The following is a 17,499-nucleotide window of genomic DNA, read 5'->3' as shown; positions in this document are numbered from 1 at the left end:
ATGGTTGAGTGCCACATCCAAACATAGTTGAAAATGATCTTTGAGTCTTCCTCAAATATGAATATAAAACCCATCTACCCATGATCAAGAATGGAGATTTTTTGCATATGACCAACTACTAGCTCCCAAGATTCCTTCACCCATGCCTTTAATGCCACTACACCCATCCTTCTACCCATAAAACATCTACACTTCCATTTTCACCATCTCAACCAATTCATTCATGCCAATATATTTCTCCAAAACCAATCCAAGCAATTCTCTTTTTTAACAAAACACTCCTCTTGTGCTTTTTACTCAACACACCACCTAACACGAACGCCACTCCCTCTAAGAATGTTTCCCTTAGTATATTAGATGGGCCTCCTATTGAGGAGAAACCACCTATTGAAAATGATAAATCCTCCCATCATTCACTGGAAAGCACCCACCAAGAAAGATGCACGTGAATCTAGTATCTTTGCAATCATAAACATTGATGACACATAATGCATTAAAATTTGCAAGCACGAGAGTCCAAAAAATGGATAGATAAAACTCATTCCTAAGATATATAAAATAGATTTGAGATTCACCTATTATATTTACACATTCCTAGAACCTAGAAACTTAAAGCATTAGGAAATCCTACATTAGTAGGAAAAACATATCCACCAAAAGTTGAAAAACAAAGGATTGTCCTACATGACAAATTAGATTGAACCAATGTGATACCAACAAACTTACAATTAAATTTATTGGAGCCTTGAAGGATCTTTTCCAACCCACTTGCCTCAATGCCTCGACCGTTGGATGGCTTGATGGTATTTCCACCTCCTCATATGGCTTGACAAGGGCATTATTCTCACCATCAAAACACAATACATTCAAAACCCTATCCACAATAACATCATAACCTGAAGATGGAGACTTTTAGGATATGGATCCTATATCATGTAGGGTTACAATACATGGATAATGAGCCAAATGATCCCCCATTATAGAACAATATACTATATGTCTTGCCCCTCAGAGAGATATGGCGAAATCCACCTTGTCTTGCTCCATCCTCTGTATTCGTCATTTCCACTTTCATATCTTACATTAGATTTTTTTCCCATTTTAGGTTTTAACCCTATACAGAAATTACCTGCATACGAATTCTAAAAAACAGAAAATAAACAATTTCCACTTTCATATCTTACATTAGATTTTTTTCCCATTTTAGGTTTTAACCCTATACAGAAATTCCCTGCATACGAATTCTAAAAAACAGAAAATAAACAATGGCGGGAGCATAAAACATAAAAAAAATATACACGGAGATTTTCCCTTGGATCCCAAAACCAGGACTACTAGATTGATTTTTCATTATATTCCTTTCATTGTTACAATACATATATATACATACCAAAGCATCCATAAACCCCAATCCATTAACCCTGGATTTTAACATAACTGTAGTTCCCTTGACCAAATCTACAAAATACCATGGACTAAATCCATCATGCCCAAAACCATGTGTGAAATCCATGCACAAAACCATAGGTAGGTCCGCCCACCTAATATAGGGTCCAAAAAAAATTTCCCGGGGCGCTACCCTGAACCCCGTGCAGGGGGGTTAACACCCCCCTGCTTACACTCGACACAACATACAGGTGAGGCTGTCATCCCCCCTATGACTCCCCCACACGTGGGGTAGTCGTAGAAAGAATATAACAAAACCCAACACCCATTAGAGTCCACATAACGTTTTATGATCAATTTTTCAGGGCATCTACCATATTCAACTTATTCCATAAGGTCACTACCACTGAGTGAATCCTCCATTACCACGGTAAATCACATGGCATGCACTGATTCATGATCAATCATAGAAGAACCACTCATTAAAGCATGTATTAATTGACGTAGAAATCATAAGGTAAGGATAGTGAACCATCCCCCATGGAAGTTGTAGATAAAACATAATTTTGTTAATTAATGCATTCAAGGTGCCTACATTGACATCCAACTCTAGATACTATTGATGGGCATTAATCATGAATGTAGATTATTTTATCTCTATTTCCATAAGCTCAAGAAAATATGGCATTGTCTCCATAACATGTTAATCTTTTATTTTGGTATCAACCCTTAGCTTTTGATCCATTCTTCTTGCTAGTGGTTCCACACGATGTTCATAATTCATGATATTGTAGTGCACATTAGCCACCTCCTTCATGTACCTTTGTACGACATGTTGGAGGTATCTTAGTTCACATATCACAAAAAATCGATGCCTATATTGGAAATATACCATTTCCGTTGTGGGATGGAAGTGCCAGACCAAAGAGAGTACCATAAGCAGCAACCAAATCCCAACCATAACTACATTGAATAGGAACCATCCTATCCATATCTCTTATGATAGGAGGGCAATATAAATGGTAATTCAGTTCAAATCTAAATCAACATCATGAACCCTCAACATATTTATTCCACATTTGTACTCCAACGATTGTCAAGTATTATCCATTAATTCGCACATTATTGTAGTGTTAAGGTAAATGGGATATTCCATACTAGATGGGCACCTTAAGTAAACACTCACAAAACTAGATTAAAGATAGAAAACCCAATATTTGTAGTCCACGTCCCCAACCAATGTGGCCACTTGAGAAGAAAAATTATTAATGCAAAAGAAAAGAAAAAATACATAAAAGGGTTCTCACAATCAATCATCAGCCATGACCCTCCATTCCCTTTAAATAGAGATCATGAACTAATTAAGTGTTAATACATGGATCAATAGTCATTAGTATTAAGAAGAATATGATACATTGGATCACTCTATGTCTAGAACATATCGTGACCATGCCCCCCGCCCCCCCATTCTTCTCAATGCCTTGTGCTTGGAGAGAATTGAGGGGCTCCACATTTTCACCAAGTGTATAGGTCACCCTACCAAGCCTAATTAGTGTTTGGGAGCTATGATCATCCCTATAATAGTTTGAAAAAATGGAGGTAAACTTATTATATTAACAAGGGTTTATTAGTCAATTAAGCAACTCATCAAAGGCACCCTCCTCCTCCTAGTTGACTGAGGCAATCATTGGGGAAATATTAAACTTGAGTTCTCTGTCAATTTTATTTTTTATTTTTTATCCTTAATGTATCACTTCACTAAGCATACCACTAATCATTAGCACAGTGTTGCAAGGTCTCCCTTAGTCAAATTTTGAGGTTTTTTCACCAAATTTGGCCTCCTCTTGCCTCTGAAGTGTTGTGCTAGTCACTTAACCAATGATAAAATGATCTGTTGATGGTCAATTATGTGATAGGATCCTCATAAACTTCCCATTAGCTCTATGGTGTTGGATTAGTCATTAATGAAATGTTGTAGGGCCTCCTTCAGTGAAAATTGAGGCATTTTTCACCAAATTTGGCCTCTTTTAGTCATTATAGCATAGTTTTGACCCTAAATATAGCAATATAGCACCAAATTTATCATTAAGGATGTGCTTTATGACCTCCTTGACCTCCTTCTTTGCACCACAATGCTCCTTTTCTCATCTTCTCAACACTACAAGGTATTTTTTAGCCAAAATTTGAGGGTTTTTCACCAAATTTTGCATCTTTGAGCCTCTATAGTGCATCACTAAGCATCAATATAGTGACATAACACTCCCTTAATCCTTTATTATGAACCATAACACTCCATTGGCCATCTATACATATATTTATAGGACTTTCTTTCCCTTCTTCATTGAGTTACAGGGTCAACATTAGGGGAATTTTGAGGTCTAGAATGGGGCTCCTAAGGAAATTATAAAATAATAGTGAAAATAATAAAATAAGATTAGATTACATCATCAAAGTTTAGAGAGAAAAAAGAAAAAAGAAAAAAATTCAACTTGTATTTTCAACTTATATCCCTATGGGTTTACTCAAATTTCGAGTGGCAACACATGTTGGATGCAAAATTTGATTCCTCATCCGAGGAGTACCCACGTTACATACTTTTGATGGACCCTGCTACACGAAAATTGCAAAATACATGAAAAACGTGATTGCAATCATGATTTTTCATTTATTTTTCATTTTTTGTGTAGGAGGGTCTATCAAAAATATGCAACATGGGTGCTCCTTGGATGAGGAGTTGAATTTTTCATCTAACGTGTACTCTCGTTCGAAATTTGAGTAAAACCTTAGGGAGTTAAGTTGAAAATACGAGTTGAAAAAGTAGTTTTATTATTTTATTATTTTTTAATCTTTTTACTTTTTTACTCCAAAAATGGTGAATCATTTCCAATGGTTGAAATAATCATCTTCAATCTTATTGGTTCTTATAAATTTTATTTTGGTTGTACATTTTTCTTAGGAGGCCCATTTTAGACCTCAAAATTCCCCTAATGATTTTGGGGTTTTTCTTTAGTTTTTGGGCCTCCCAAGCCATTGTAGTGCATCGTTAATCATAAATGCAGTGTGAAAGTGCACCCTTGACCATTAATATAGCAATAAATCATCTCTTTAATCTTTCAAACTTACTCTTTCTTACTTTCCCAAAGTTTTCTCTCAGTCAAGAAGCCTTTTCCCATGCTTTATTGGTGGAAAAATGACTTGAATTCGAGGTGAATTTCAAGGGAAAAGGGAGGATTTTTAAAGTGATATAAAGCTAAATATAACAATATCATTATGTCTTCTACGTCCCAAAGGTACCTTTCCCTTCGATTTCCCTTCATCAGAACCCCTAGTGTTTCATGTTTCGGAGCCCCAAATTCAACTTTTAAGCTCATTATTTTACCTTCCAAGTCATTGTAGCGCCAAAAAAATCCACATATATAATGATATAGAGCTGCACCAACCCCTTATTCAGATCTACAAAACTATCTCAAGCTCTAGAACTGAGTTATGGTGTCTCCCTTAGCTTTCTCTCTCACTTGAGGTGTCTCCTCGTAAGCCTTCCTTTAGAAAAGATTGACTTGAACATAAGAAGGAAGTAGGGTAAAAGAGATGGTTATTAAAGTACCATAAAGTTCATGAAAAATATTCTATAATATCCCTAAAATTTCCAAGATAATATCTCACTTGGCTTCCTAGATTTTCCCCTCACCAGAATCATAGATTTCCATGCTCCGGTTACACCTCAACGCCATTTCTTTGGCCTTGTGGATTGAATTTGACCACTTGTTTTCCTTCAATATTGAGCATATAAACAAGTGCAATTCTTCATAGAAACCTTAATTTTCCTACCAAAGCACATAAGAGGTCCTCCAATGGAAAATGCATGGCCATGTGGGTCAAAATTTTGAATATGCAATTCTGATAAGTTAAGGAGGTTCCCTAGGTTAAATTGGTCATTCTTTCTTTCTCCTTACCATTGAACCTTGCTACCTATGCCTATACATAGCTAGACCTTGAAAATTGGTTCCCCAATCGTTTTCATTTTACATGTAGGGACAATATATATAGTGGTTATCTATTATTTTCAGTGATTATGCAGGGAATTTCAATCTAGGGACTATCACTTTGGAGGATAACTAAGGAGAGGAAGCTCTTAGATGTAAGAAATATTGTACATTGCAAATCAACTTAAACAGTGGAAAAATTTAACAATATGAGTAACCTCAATCAAATGAAGTTTAGGAGAAGGTCAATCCCAATGAAAAAGGAGCATAGAATTTGAATAATTGTTGAGTGTAAGGGATCGGTCCTTCAATGCCTTCATTGGTGTATATGCTAGGAGCAACCTCCAAATATGGGAGTCAAATAAGGAGTATATAGCTAGTTGTAAGGAGTATTGCATGTTATAGATTAGTAGTAATTGAAGCCCCATAATCAACATAGGAACAAACATATGCTTGCATTATTGTCATCTATACTTTGAAAAGTGCAAGAGAAATTGGAGAAGGATATGGACCAGCTAGTGGGACACAGTCAACTGCACATTACCATGAACAAATTCGTGTTTTCATTGGAGAGGGATAGGTCAATGATTTCCAACGACATGACTGAAGATCATGGCAACATGAAGAGCTTTCCACCTACCATGGTCAAGTGATTATATCACCTTATGAGTCTATATGGCATTTATTGAAGACATCATGAGGTTCTTAACTAAAGATCCACTTAGATCATAATGGTTGTCAGCCTGTTTCTCTGATTTTCAAAACTATTTCCTTTATTTAATTTGTAAATTAGGGGAAATTAAGGGTTGTAACTAATTTGTTCAAAAGCTCAACAGTCACAGATAGAAGTTACTATACTTTGCTTATAATTTGTAAATTCTTAGTTTCAAAGGACTTTTGATTTTTTTCATGATTTCATTGGAGACCAAAATTAGGAGGTTGGTACTTTTGTATTTACTATTGTAATATTGAGAAGTCTAGAAGGCCTTTGCTGAAAATGTATGATTACATGCATCTAGTTCTTGTTTCTTACTATTATTGAATAGTTCATGTATGTATGTGCCTTGTGGGATGTATACTACTAGGTTATGGAATATTTAGTAAGTTAGATGGCATCTCTCACATGCTCATTGTTTCAATTTTGTACCTACACAAATGAGTCCTTGTTATATCTAAATATTGACTATTATTCATTTGTTTTATCAAGTTGAGCAACTATTTTTGTCCTAGATTGCAACTAATTGTTTCCTTGCCTATGCAATTGTGTGTTTACTAGCTCATTTGGTTCCTGATACTCTCTCATCTTTTGTTGCTACTAACTTACCCTCTTTCATCTCGGTACATTGGATAGCTTTAGGTTAGAACTTACATAACCCTACTATGATGATCGTTGACATCTTGTAGCATTCTCAAAACTGAGAATGTTTGTTGGGCCATAATTTGGACGGGTCTCTTATCCCAAATGGTGTGAGGTATAATCAGGACCCCATACTGAAGAGAACACTTAATTTTTGTTGGGACATTTTCTCTTGTCAACAAATCATTAGCTTACAATGAAACTAAAGCATGCTAAAGAAACACATTAAGAAACACATTTTTTCATAATAGACACATTAGAGCAAGATAAACTTAACTAACTTCTAAGTGTCTAAATATCCTAACATCCCCCCTTAAGAACAACTTGCAAATATGATTGAAGGATTTAATAAGGTGACACAATAGGAGAAGGAAGGAGATATAAGAGCCTATTCACCCTTAATGACAACTTCTTGAACTTATAACATATATTAAAGTTTATACTACTTCCCTTCTATAAGACACTTTGTGTGAAAATGTCTATAGCTTGATCATTTTCAGGGCAAAATAGCACTTCAATAATCCGATCATGAATTTTATGATGAAGTGCATTTGTAGCTCAATATGTTTATTGTGATGATGATTAATTGGATCATTGACAAGCTTGATGGCACTCTAATTATCACACCAAAGGGCGGTAAATGATGTTGCTAGAATCCAAACCCTAAAAGGATATATTGAAGCCAAAAGACTTCTTGACTTGTATTAACCGTTACTCGGTACTTTGATTCTACTGAAGAAAGAACAACATTTTACTTCTTATTACAAAACCCAAGTGATAGGCCCGGAACCAAGACTAAAAACATAACCTACACTAGAATACTAATCATTAGAGTTACTAGCCCAGTCTAAATCAATTAAACCACCCAACAAAGGATCCCCCCTTGAGTTGTAATGTATCCCAAACTAAACTATACCACAAATATATCAAAGAATCATTTTTGTTGCTTTCCAATGACTTCATGGAGTGTTCACATATACCAACAACAAAAGGAATATCAAGATAGGTATGAGTCAAATATAAGAGGATACCAACTAACTAATAGTACAAAGTGGCATCTACTTCGGGTCTAGTGCAGGTGGTATTAAGTTTGAATCTGGACTGAAAAGAAGAAGGTGATGGTTTACAATCTTCCATGTGAAATAGGCAAAGAAGTTCATATGCATACTTAGATTGAGAAAGGTAAATTCCTTCTTTGTTTTGAAATATTTGAAGGCCAAGGAAATAATGCAAATATCATAAGTTTTTCATTTCAAACTTCTTATTAATTCTTGACTTCACATGGTCACTACTAGTGAGGATAAGGTCATCAAAAAAAAGAACAAGGATTTTGAGATGGATTCCTACTTTCTTGGTATAGACATTGAGGTCAAAATGACATCTAGAGAAGTCAGTGCCAAGAATAAAGTTTTCAATGTCTAACTTTGGTTGATGACGCATCCATGCTATTTATTCTTGCAGATTGATTGATTGTTTCACCTTGTCCTGAGGATGAACCACATTAGCTGGTTCGAAACGTCGATCAAATCATAATGATGTGATTAATCCGAAAGGCATTATCTATAAGAAGAATTTTATCCATTTTTACATATAAATCTTGAGGATTTTGTTTAATACCATAGAGATTTATCTTAAGGTGGTAAACAAGGTTGGAGTCACTCTAAACATAATTAGGAGTTTGTTCCATGTATCTTTAGTCTTGTATGTCCCCATGTAAGAAGGTAGGTTTAACATCCATATGATGGACCTCCCATCCATGTGAGGCAACAAGGGCTAGAATAAGGTAGATGGAATTCATTTTGGTGACAAGAGAAAATATTTCCTTGTAGTTGATTCCTTCAACTTTATCCTTTAGCAACTAATTGGGCCTTGTGTCTCTTAACACTTCCATATGCTGCATATTTAGTTTTGTATACCCATTTACATCTGATAAGTTATCTTCCTTTTGGAAGAGGTACAAGGTATCAAGTATCATTTTCCATCAAGGAACGTTATTATTCATTCATTTTTGTTTCCCAATTTGGATGGCCTAAATATTCTATCAATGTTTTTGGATCAAAAGTATGAAACTTGAGCCATAAGAGAGGAGGCTCATTGCAACTATGAATGAAAACAATGTTGATTTGGAGGATCACTGCCAAGGTCACTAGCTACTTTACGTTTTGAATGGACCCATCTAGGAAGTTGTGGGGTTGGTTTGGGTTCATTTTCAATAGACTGATTTGGAGGAAGGTGAGCATGCAAAGTGGATTTTCACCTCAGTGTCATCATTTTAAGAAGAAATCATAATCAAAAGAGAAGGTGGCACAAACACCAAAGAATTAGGCTTGCGGGCTAAGAGACTTTCATAAAATTTAACATTTCTTCTAATGATTGTTTCATTGGAGTGAGGTTGAAGAAGTATATAACCTTTTACATCTTTTGAATATCCAACAAAAATACGCTTCTCACTTTTAGGCTTTAAAGCTTTCCTTTTTTCATTAATAATATGACACCATGCTATCGTACCAAAGATACAAAAGTGGCTTGCATTTGGCTTAATTTCATTCCATGCTTCTTCCAGTGTTGTATTTCTTAAACCCTTTGTGGGAGTGTGATTTACTTTGTAATTTGTACAGTTGAATGTTGTCACCCAATAATGAAGACTTAATCCCTTGGATTGGATAAAAAATTAGTAATTTCCTTTAATGTACAATTCCTTCTTTCAACAACATTATTTGGTTGTGGTGAATATGGAACAATATGTTGCATTTGAATGCCCTACGTAGTTCAGTAAGTTGTGAACTTATTGTTAACACATTCACCACAATTATTTGTTCTTAAATTTTATAGTTGATGTCCAAATTGTTTTTGTACAAGGACCTTGTAGGCCAAGAACAAGTCAAAAACTTCACTCTTAAGTTTAGAAAATAAACTCAAGTGTGTTTGGAGAAGTCATTAACGAAATTTAAGAAGTAATTGAACCTAAAGAAAGAAGGAGAAGAAAGTGGATCACACAAATCATTATGGACAAACTACAAAGGGGTTGAGGTGTTCCAAGAGGCACATTTGCCAATATTATCCTAATGATGTTTGCTGAGAACACAACTAGCACAAACACCATCTCTGAAAGAAATATGAGGAAGAACAATCACCATATTTTGATTACATAGTTGTTGCAATGTACAATAGTTTAGATGAGCGAATTGCTCATGCCAAAGTTTTCTCAAGTTATGACTATGAGTAATAAAAACTAAGGGGGAAGGTGATAAACTAAAGTTATCAAACTTGCACAACCTTGTAATGTCATCAACTATTCCAGTGGCAATGACATGATTAGGACCTTTTAAATCCTTGATTACAGCTAACATAGTTACCGATCAAACAGGAACTATTACCTCAAAACGGGTACTTGAGTCCAAAAATAAAAAGTGATGATTCTGTGTCACCATTTTTTTTAGATTAAATTTTCAACATTTTTTAAAATAACAGTAAAAAACAATAAAATCCATTTTGTTTAGTACAAAAAACACCTTGAAATCGAAAAGTGTTGATGATGGAATAACGTCTTTTTTTCACGGTACATTTTCAACATTTTTTAATAATAACGTTAAAAATAAAATATCATGTCTCTGAAAAAACTTTAAATTTCTAACGATTTTCAAGCATGACATTAACGATAAAATATCATGTCTTTGAAAAGCCTTAAAATTCCAACGATTTTTAAAAATGACATTAAATTTAAAATATCACTTCTTTGAAAAACCTTAAAATTCCAACAATTTTCAAGCATGGTGTTAAGAAAAAATATTTATAACTGTTTTCAACCTTAACATTAAAGATAAAATATCACAACTTAGAAAAACATTAAAATCTTAACAATTTTTCAACCACAGAATTAAAACCAAAGATTATGACTACAAAACAATATTAAATTTTCAAAATATTTCAAGCATGACATTATGGAAAAATTTTATGACTAAAAAAACTTAAAAAATGAACAGGTGAATGAAAGAGTTATTATACAAAGAGTAAATTTTTTTAAATGCTAAATGTACAGGGATTTTAAAATCTTAGCCTAAGACAACTTGATACATCGCAACAAAAAAATTAAAAATCAACTATCAAATTGACACGCAGTGTAGGTGAGCTCAACCCATTGTAATGAAAACTTAAAGACCAACCATGAAATTAACACATTGTGGGGCAAACTAGGTTCATTATAACAAAAAAATTAAAATCAACTATCAAATTGCACATAATGGGATCGGGTTGCTAGACAAGCATTGACACGGTCCCTATATATATATATATATATATATATATATATATATATACGAATGAAAGATACATAAGAAAACAAAAATCCAAATATTGAAAAAAAACACAAAACTACAAAAGAAACCAAAAATTCAAATATTGAAAAAAACAATAAAAAAACACAAAAATACAAAAGAAAACAAAAATTCAAATATTGAAAAAAATAAAAATAAAAAATAATAACAAGTAATAAAACATGACAAAAAAAATCAAATATAAAAAATATATAGTAATGACATAAAAAAACTATAAAATGTGAAAAAAAATTTAACCATACCATGTAAAATTAAAAAAAAAAAAAAGTAAAATAAAATAAAAACCAAATAAAAAAATTACAAAAATAAAATACAACATTAAAAAAAATTAAAAACTTAAAAAAAAAAATTTCTCGGCCACCCGAGGCCCAACCGGTGAGGGGTGGCAAGGGGATGATTCATAACAAAAAATAAATTAAATTTCATTAAAAAAACAAAAAACAAAATTAACTTGTAAAAAGGAAAATAAAAACTAAATAGATATAAAAAATTAAAAATAAAATAAAATATATATATATATATATATATATATATATATATATATATATATAATAAAAACCATTTTTTAAAGTTAAAAATAAAAAATAAAAACATCATTAAAAAAAGTTAAATAATTACCAATAAAATAAAATAAACAAAATTAAAATTAAAATTAAAAATAAAAAGAATTCAAAACAATTAAAAAAAATATTTAAAATTAAAATTTAAAAAATTTAAAACAAAATTTAAAAATTATATTATAAAATTTAAATTATAAAAATAAAATAAAAATATTTAAATTTAAAATTATATATATATATAAACAATTCAAAAAATAAAATAAAATAAAAAACCCTCCTCCCCTCCCCCCACTTAATTATCCACACTTATCCATTATCCACACTTAATTCATTAGAAAATTTAAAGTGTAAAAACTAAGCACTTTAAACAAAAAGGGTTGATGTTCATTAGCACTTTTCAAAATCAAGATGAAAATCACTAACAAAAAAAAATGTTCACACTTGATACATAAAAAAATTTAAAGTGTCAAAAATAAGCCCTCTAAAAAAATGTGTTGACGCTGCATCAAAACTTTTCAAAATCAGCATGAAAATCACTAACATTTAAAAAAATTGTTCATACTTGATACAGAAAAAAAATTTAAAGTGGCAAAAATATGCTCCAAAAAAAAGGTGTATTTTGGATCACCATTTTTCAAAATTGAGTGATTTTTTGCTACCTCAAAAAAAGGGGTACTAGCTCATTTTCTCGTTTGATCGGTGACTATGTTAAATAGGTGAGGTGAAAACTCTCTTGATTTACCTTCACTTGAAAGAGTGATCTAATGTATTGATAGAAGGTCACAAAAAAGACTTGGAACACATGACACATCATTGAAATGACCATTATCTACTTGAAATATTCCAAACCCTACAAGACTAAGAGATTTATCATCACCAACAAATATTTGTTTGGTGTTACAATCATTAAGGGAAAAAAAAACTTTATCCTTAGCCATGTGATAAGATGCTCCAAAATCAATAAGCCACTCATTAAAAGTAGAGGTTGCATTGAAAGAGAAACTAGAAGTAGAAATTGATTGTCAATGAGAAGAAGCATTAGAAGAAGAATCAAGATTGATGTTATACTTCTTAATTACTCCTTCCAAGGCCTCCATATTTTTAAAACAGTAGACTCCACATGTCCATATTTCTCAAAATAATTGTAATGTTTATCAATATTCTTACTCTTTAATTTTGGTCTTTTGTCACCATTAGGAGTAGAAACTAGCTCAGAGGGTTTGGGCCCCTTATCTTGATTTTTTTTATGAGGACGTTGCTTCTTTGGATGCATGGTTTTATCTTTTTGTTAGGTCATCGGGGCCTTGTTAGATGTACCTACAATGCTAATCTCACCAATATGCAAGGGATTTTCTTGTTCTCTAATCAGAGAGTCACAAAAATATTCAAGATCAGGTTTTTGATAGGCATTCCATAGAGCTTCTTTAGTGACCTAAAATGTAGATAAAAAAATAGAATATGTAGAACCAAGCGTGAAAAGAACAATATATAAGCAACATTCATCCTTTAATTCGACTTGATAGTTGAGAAGTAAATGTTCAACTATTTTGAACTTAGATAAATAATCTTCAATGCAAGAGAAATAATTAGGACTTAAAGCCATGATATGCTTTTTAAGTTGATGAGATCTAATAATATTAGGTTCACCAAATATCTTTTTCAACTTTTCCCATACTTCATCTCAGTCATTGATTTTCTTGAATATGAAATCGTAAATCACGAGAAATGAATAGTCCGGTTAATCCACGTGCTTTGTCATTCCTATTATCTCATTTGGCTCTCTTATCAACATCATCAGGGGCTATTTCTTTTCCTAATGTAATCTGGTATGATCCTTTGCTTCTTAGTACATCCTCCATGTGGTATTTACATGAGAAATATTTGGTATTGGTGAGAAAAAGTTCACTTGGAGTGGCCATATTAAAATATGTATATAAAATGGTTTTAAAAGCTAAAATTGACTATTTGGATGGAAAGTTCTTGACAAAATAGTCTATTTAAAAAAATGACACTGAAATTGAAATTCAGATGTGCAATTTATGTCATTTAAAAAAAATACATTAATGACATTAATGGTAACAAAGAGCCATGCCAAGTAGTGTTTGGCCCATGTGATGATGGATGTTGATGCAAATAAAAAATATTTTCCTTCACTAGCTCTACTTATAAGCTCACTTTTACAAATAAAATAACATACCCCCGAAACAGGGGAAGGGGACATCAAAGAGGAAGAAATTAAATTTTGTTTATATGTAAATGTTTTGAATGTTATATTAGCAATTCATTTAAAACAAGTGCTGCAGGGTGACTTAGTGCCAACCACTCAAGTTAGAAATGACACTCTAGAAAAAATTACATAAAACGTCATAAAACTTGCATTGGTTAATGCTAAAATGACAATGGTTAATAGGCAAATGGGATCAAGGAACTAATAAATTGAGATGTCTACACATTTAAAAATTTACTCCTACATAAATAAATGTGGAAGTAACTCTTGGTAAGTATATTTATTTACATCTTATTCCTATTATTTTTTTATTCAACACCTTGACTTTTTAAGAAGATAACCACTTCTATGAGTGAATTAGTGATTTCTTCCATTTTTGCTCTATCTTCATCTCTCATTTTAAATATTTCATTCCATTTCTGGTTGGATTCCATCATTAATTTTTCTAGCTTGGCATTTAATTCTATAATATTAACCATTTTTATAAACCCAAAGTAGTTCATACCTCCCAAAGATTAATTATGGTTATTACTTTTTGTAGCTGAGTTTGACACGGTGTGGGCAGTTGGGTGAAGAAAGGAATCAACAATTGAATAAATGTGTGACGACAACTCCATCTGGCAGCTTTTGATCTATTTTGAATATGTTTTGTAATGATGGATGCACCCGATGCTCTCTGAACAAGAGTTTTATTAGTAAAATTTAAAGGGAAAAATCATGTATACTTTAATTCTTAAAAAAGTCCAATCATATGTGCTTTGTTAACCTTCACGACTTTCAAATTTTTAGCCTGTAGGGCTCATCCTTTTGAAACGTGTAGGGCTCATCCAACCCCTCTAAGTATTGTGTGGTTAGAAGGGCATGAGACATGCATACCCACAAGGCTTACCTTATGTTGATCCAGATGGATTATTCTTGGTTTACATTATATGGGTCCACATGGGTGATTCCTTTTAAGGTTGTAAGGGCAACCTTCTCTCTACTCTTTCTATGTGTGTGTATTGTAAATATGCATTGTTTTCCAAAATTTCCAAATATTTTTTACTATGTAAATTTTGGTAAGCTATAAAATAGTAATTTTAAGACCTTTATATAACAAAGCTACCATAGTCAGTGGTCAAGAATTGCAGAAAACAAATTGAACATCTCCTCTGGCATTGTAAAAGTTTGTGATCATAATGCACAATTAATTCTACAAATATTAAATATTCACTAGGAAGAATAGAATAGAAAATATTTTATTAAATGTCCACAAAGCCAAATGGTCAATGAGACAAAGAGGTTACATTTTTAGGAGGCTATATATCCTCTTGCACTTTCATAAGGCCACAAAACTTGTATAGCATAGCCATCTATTTCATGAAAAATTCATTCTCCCTTCTACCACATTGTTTCTCCTTTAGCTAAACTCATTTATTACATATATTTAGCTCCTAATATAGTGATTCAAAACATGAAAATATTTTCATACTCTCCTTTCATGTTCATCATACTTGTCTCACATACCACATTTCATGTCATTTAGATTCTACATACATGTCTCATAGACCACATTTCATGTCATTTAGATTCTACAATTTCAATGTTGATTCCCTCATTCTTAAGGACTTGCAACTCATCCATAGATTTAGTTTTAATGCCAATGTAAAATTGTACATGTGCCTTTTGACCTTTATGATTCTACCAAGTTTTTATACAACCATCGCCAAAATCCCTAACCAAATTCCAAAGGTACAATGATCTTGTACAAGTGGGTCCAACTTTTTATCCATTTTCAAAAGAACTGTTAATTACATGTTATAAAGGCTAATTTCTTTATAGCTATAATGTTAATTGTATATGATTAGTGTCCAAATTATCTTAAAATGTTCTAAAGCAAAAAGAAAAGTTTTTAACATAGAAAAACAAGACGGTGGATTCGATTAAATCCAAGTAATACAATATATATATTAAGTAAAAGACTCATCTAAGCCACTGCATGCTGGAAACAATTCTAAAGTTTTAAGAGGTCTGGCACTCCTACGTATTGCATGTATTTTATCAATTTCATAGTCATGTTCTTCTACGCTCCCACAATTGAAATAGTTGCAGCATCCATCTCTTGATTCGAGTGTGTTAGGCCTCCAACCATTGTTGATGTTCAGATCATATTCGTCTTCAAATGTACTTCTCTTTGGTTCTTGTTTGCTCTCCGTCTTACAACTCAATTGTTGCCTCTCCTCTCTTGAGCTTTGTGATTCTAGAACCAGTAGAAAACCAAGTTGTTTTTAGTGCGACTTTTTGGAAGTTTTTCTAGTGAGTTTTTCTGGTCTAATTTCTCTAAAATCCGGAAGGAATTTATTGAAATCACAAGTTTGATGGGTAAATCCTGCACAATCCAAGTGTCCTAGGGGTTTTTCAGGGTGTTGAATCCATATATATAGTCAAAAAACCAATTCAAATAACACAAATAAAGATTTCACCTCAATTTTTTCCAGGAAAGTCCAAAAATTCGCACTAAATAAAACTCTGTAGAAAACAATATTTCCTTCTATCTTACCATACAAATGTAACAACTGGCAAGAAATCATCCTACTTGAGTATGGTTTAAACTTTTTTAGCTTGCTTGTTCCTAGTTTGGACTTTAAATAGTTAATGATCAAATTGTACAAAAATCATTCAATACTTCAATTTATATGGTTTAAAGTTGGACCAATTCTAAGTAAGTAGTACGAACTGTAAATGAATAGGTGAAGGACAGTAGGGACAAACAGATTCCAACTTATGCTTCAATTTTTCAATTCTCCTATCCAAATATATCTTTATTTTCTAGGGAGTGCACAAGTAATTCTAATTATACAGAGTGGGTTAAGAAATGTCAACAAGCCTTGATTTTTATAAAGGCTCATCAGTATTATGTTTGAAAGGTGTACAACCTCTTTGCATGTAAGAAAATATTTATTTAGCATGCCCTTCATGTAATCTGTCATATGATGTTGCAAGGATGTTGCAGTTATTCAAGCCAAATTCTAAGTTGATTTCCTTCTTATAGCTAGTCAACACTGCCTAGCAAATAGTTTCTTTGAACAAACAAATTCCACTTTCTCATGGGGCTCTGAAGAGCTAATTATCTCGCTTGATTTGTTAAATCAAGAGAAAGGCCCCATTGTGTACAAGCCCAAATAAACTCCACAATGAAAGAACACAATGAAAGAGCACAATGAAAGAGCGTCATATTAATGATAAATTACTTATTTATACATGTGCAATCTAGGTACGAGACCGTTGTGTCTTGATAACTTATTAACAGTAAAAAATGAATGTAAAACGAATTATATATTATACAATATACAATAACAATCCCAAAGGATTAGTTAACATTCTCCCCTTAATCCGAAGGGACATCTAACATGCCGAGTAAAATTCTAAACTTTTCAAACTTTTCACGTCCCAGTGGCTTTGTAAATATGTCTATGATTTGCTCTGAAGTAGGACAATGTCTCAAATGAATAACTTTGGCCTGTACATAATGTCAAATCAAGTGATATTTGGTGTTAATATGCTTGCTTCGATCATGAAACTTGGGATTCTTGGCCAACTGAATTGCAGAAAAGTTGTTGATGAGTAGTGGAGTTGAAGCCTTTTGTTTCTCCTACAAGTCTTCAAGTATTTT

Source organism: Pinus tabuliformis, chromosome 5_2, assembly GCF_031772625.1.
Source record: "Pinus tabuliformis cultivar Carrire ecotype Pingquan chromosome 5_2, CPIR1, whole genome shotgun sequence".
Lineage (NCBI taxonomy): Eukaryota > Viridiplantae > Streptophyta > Pinopsida > Pinales > Pinaceae > Pinus > Pinus tabuliformis.
This window is presented reverse-complemented; position numbering follows the sequence as displayed.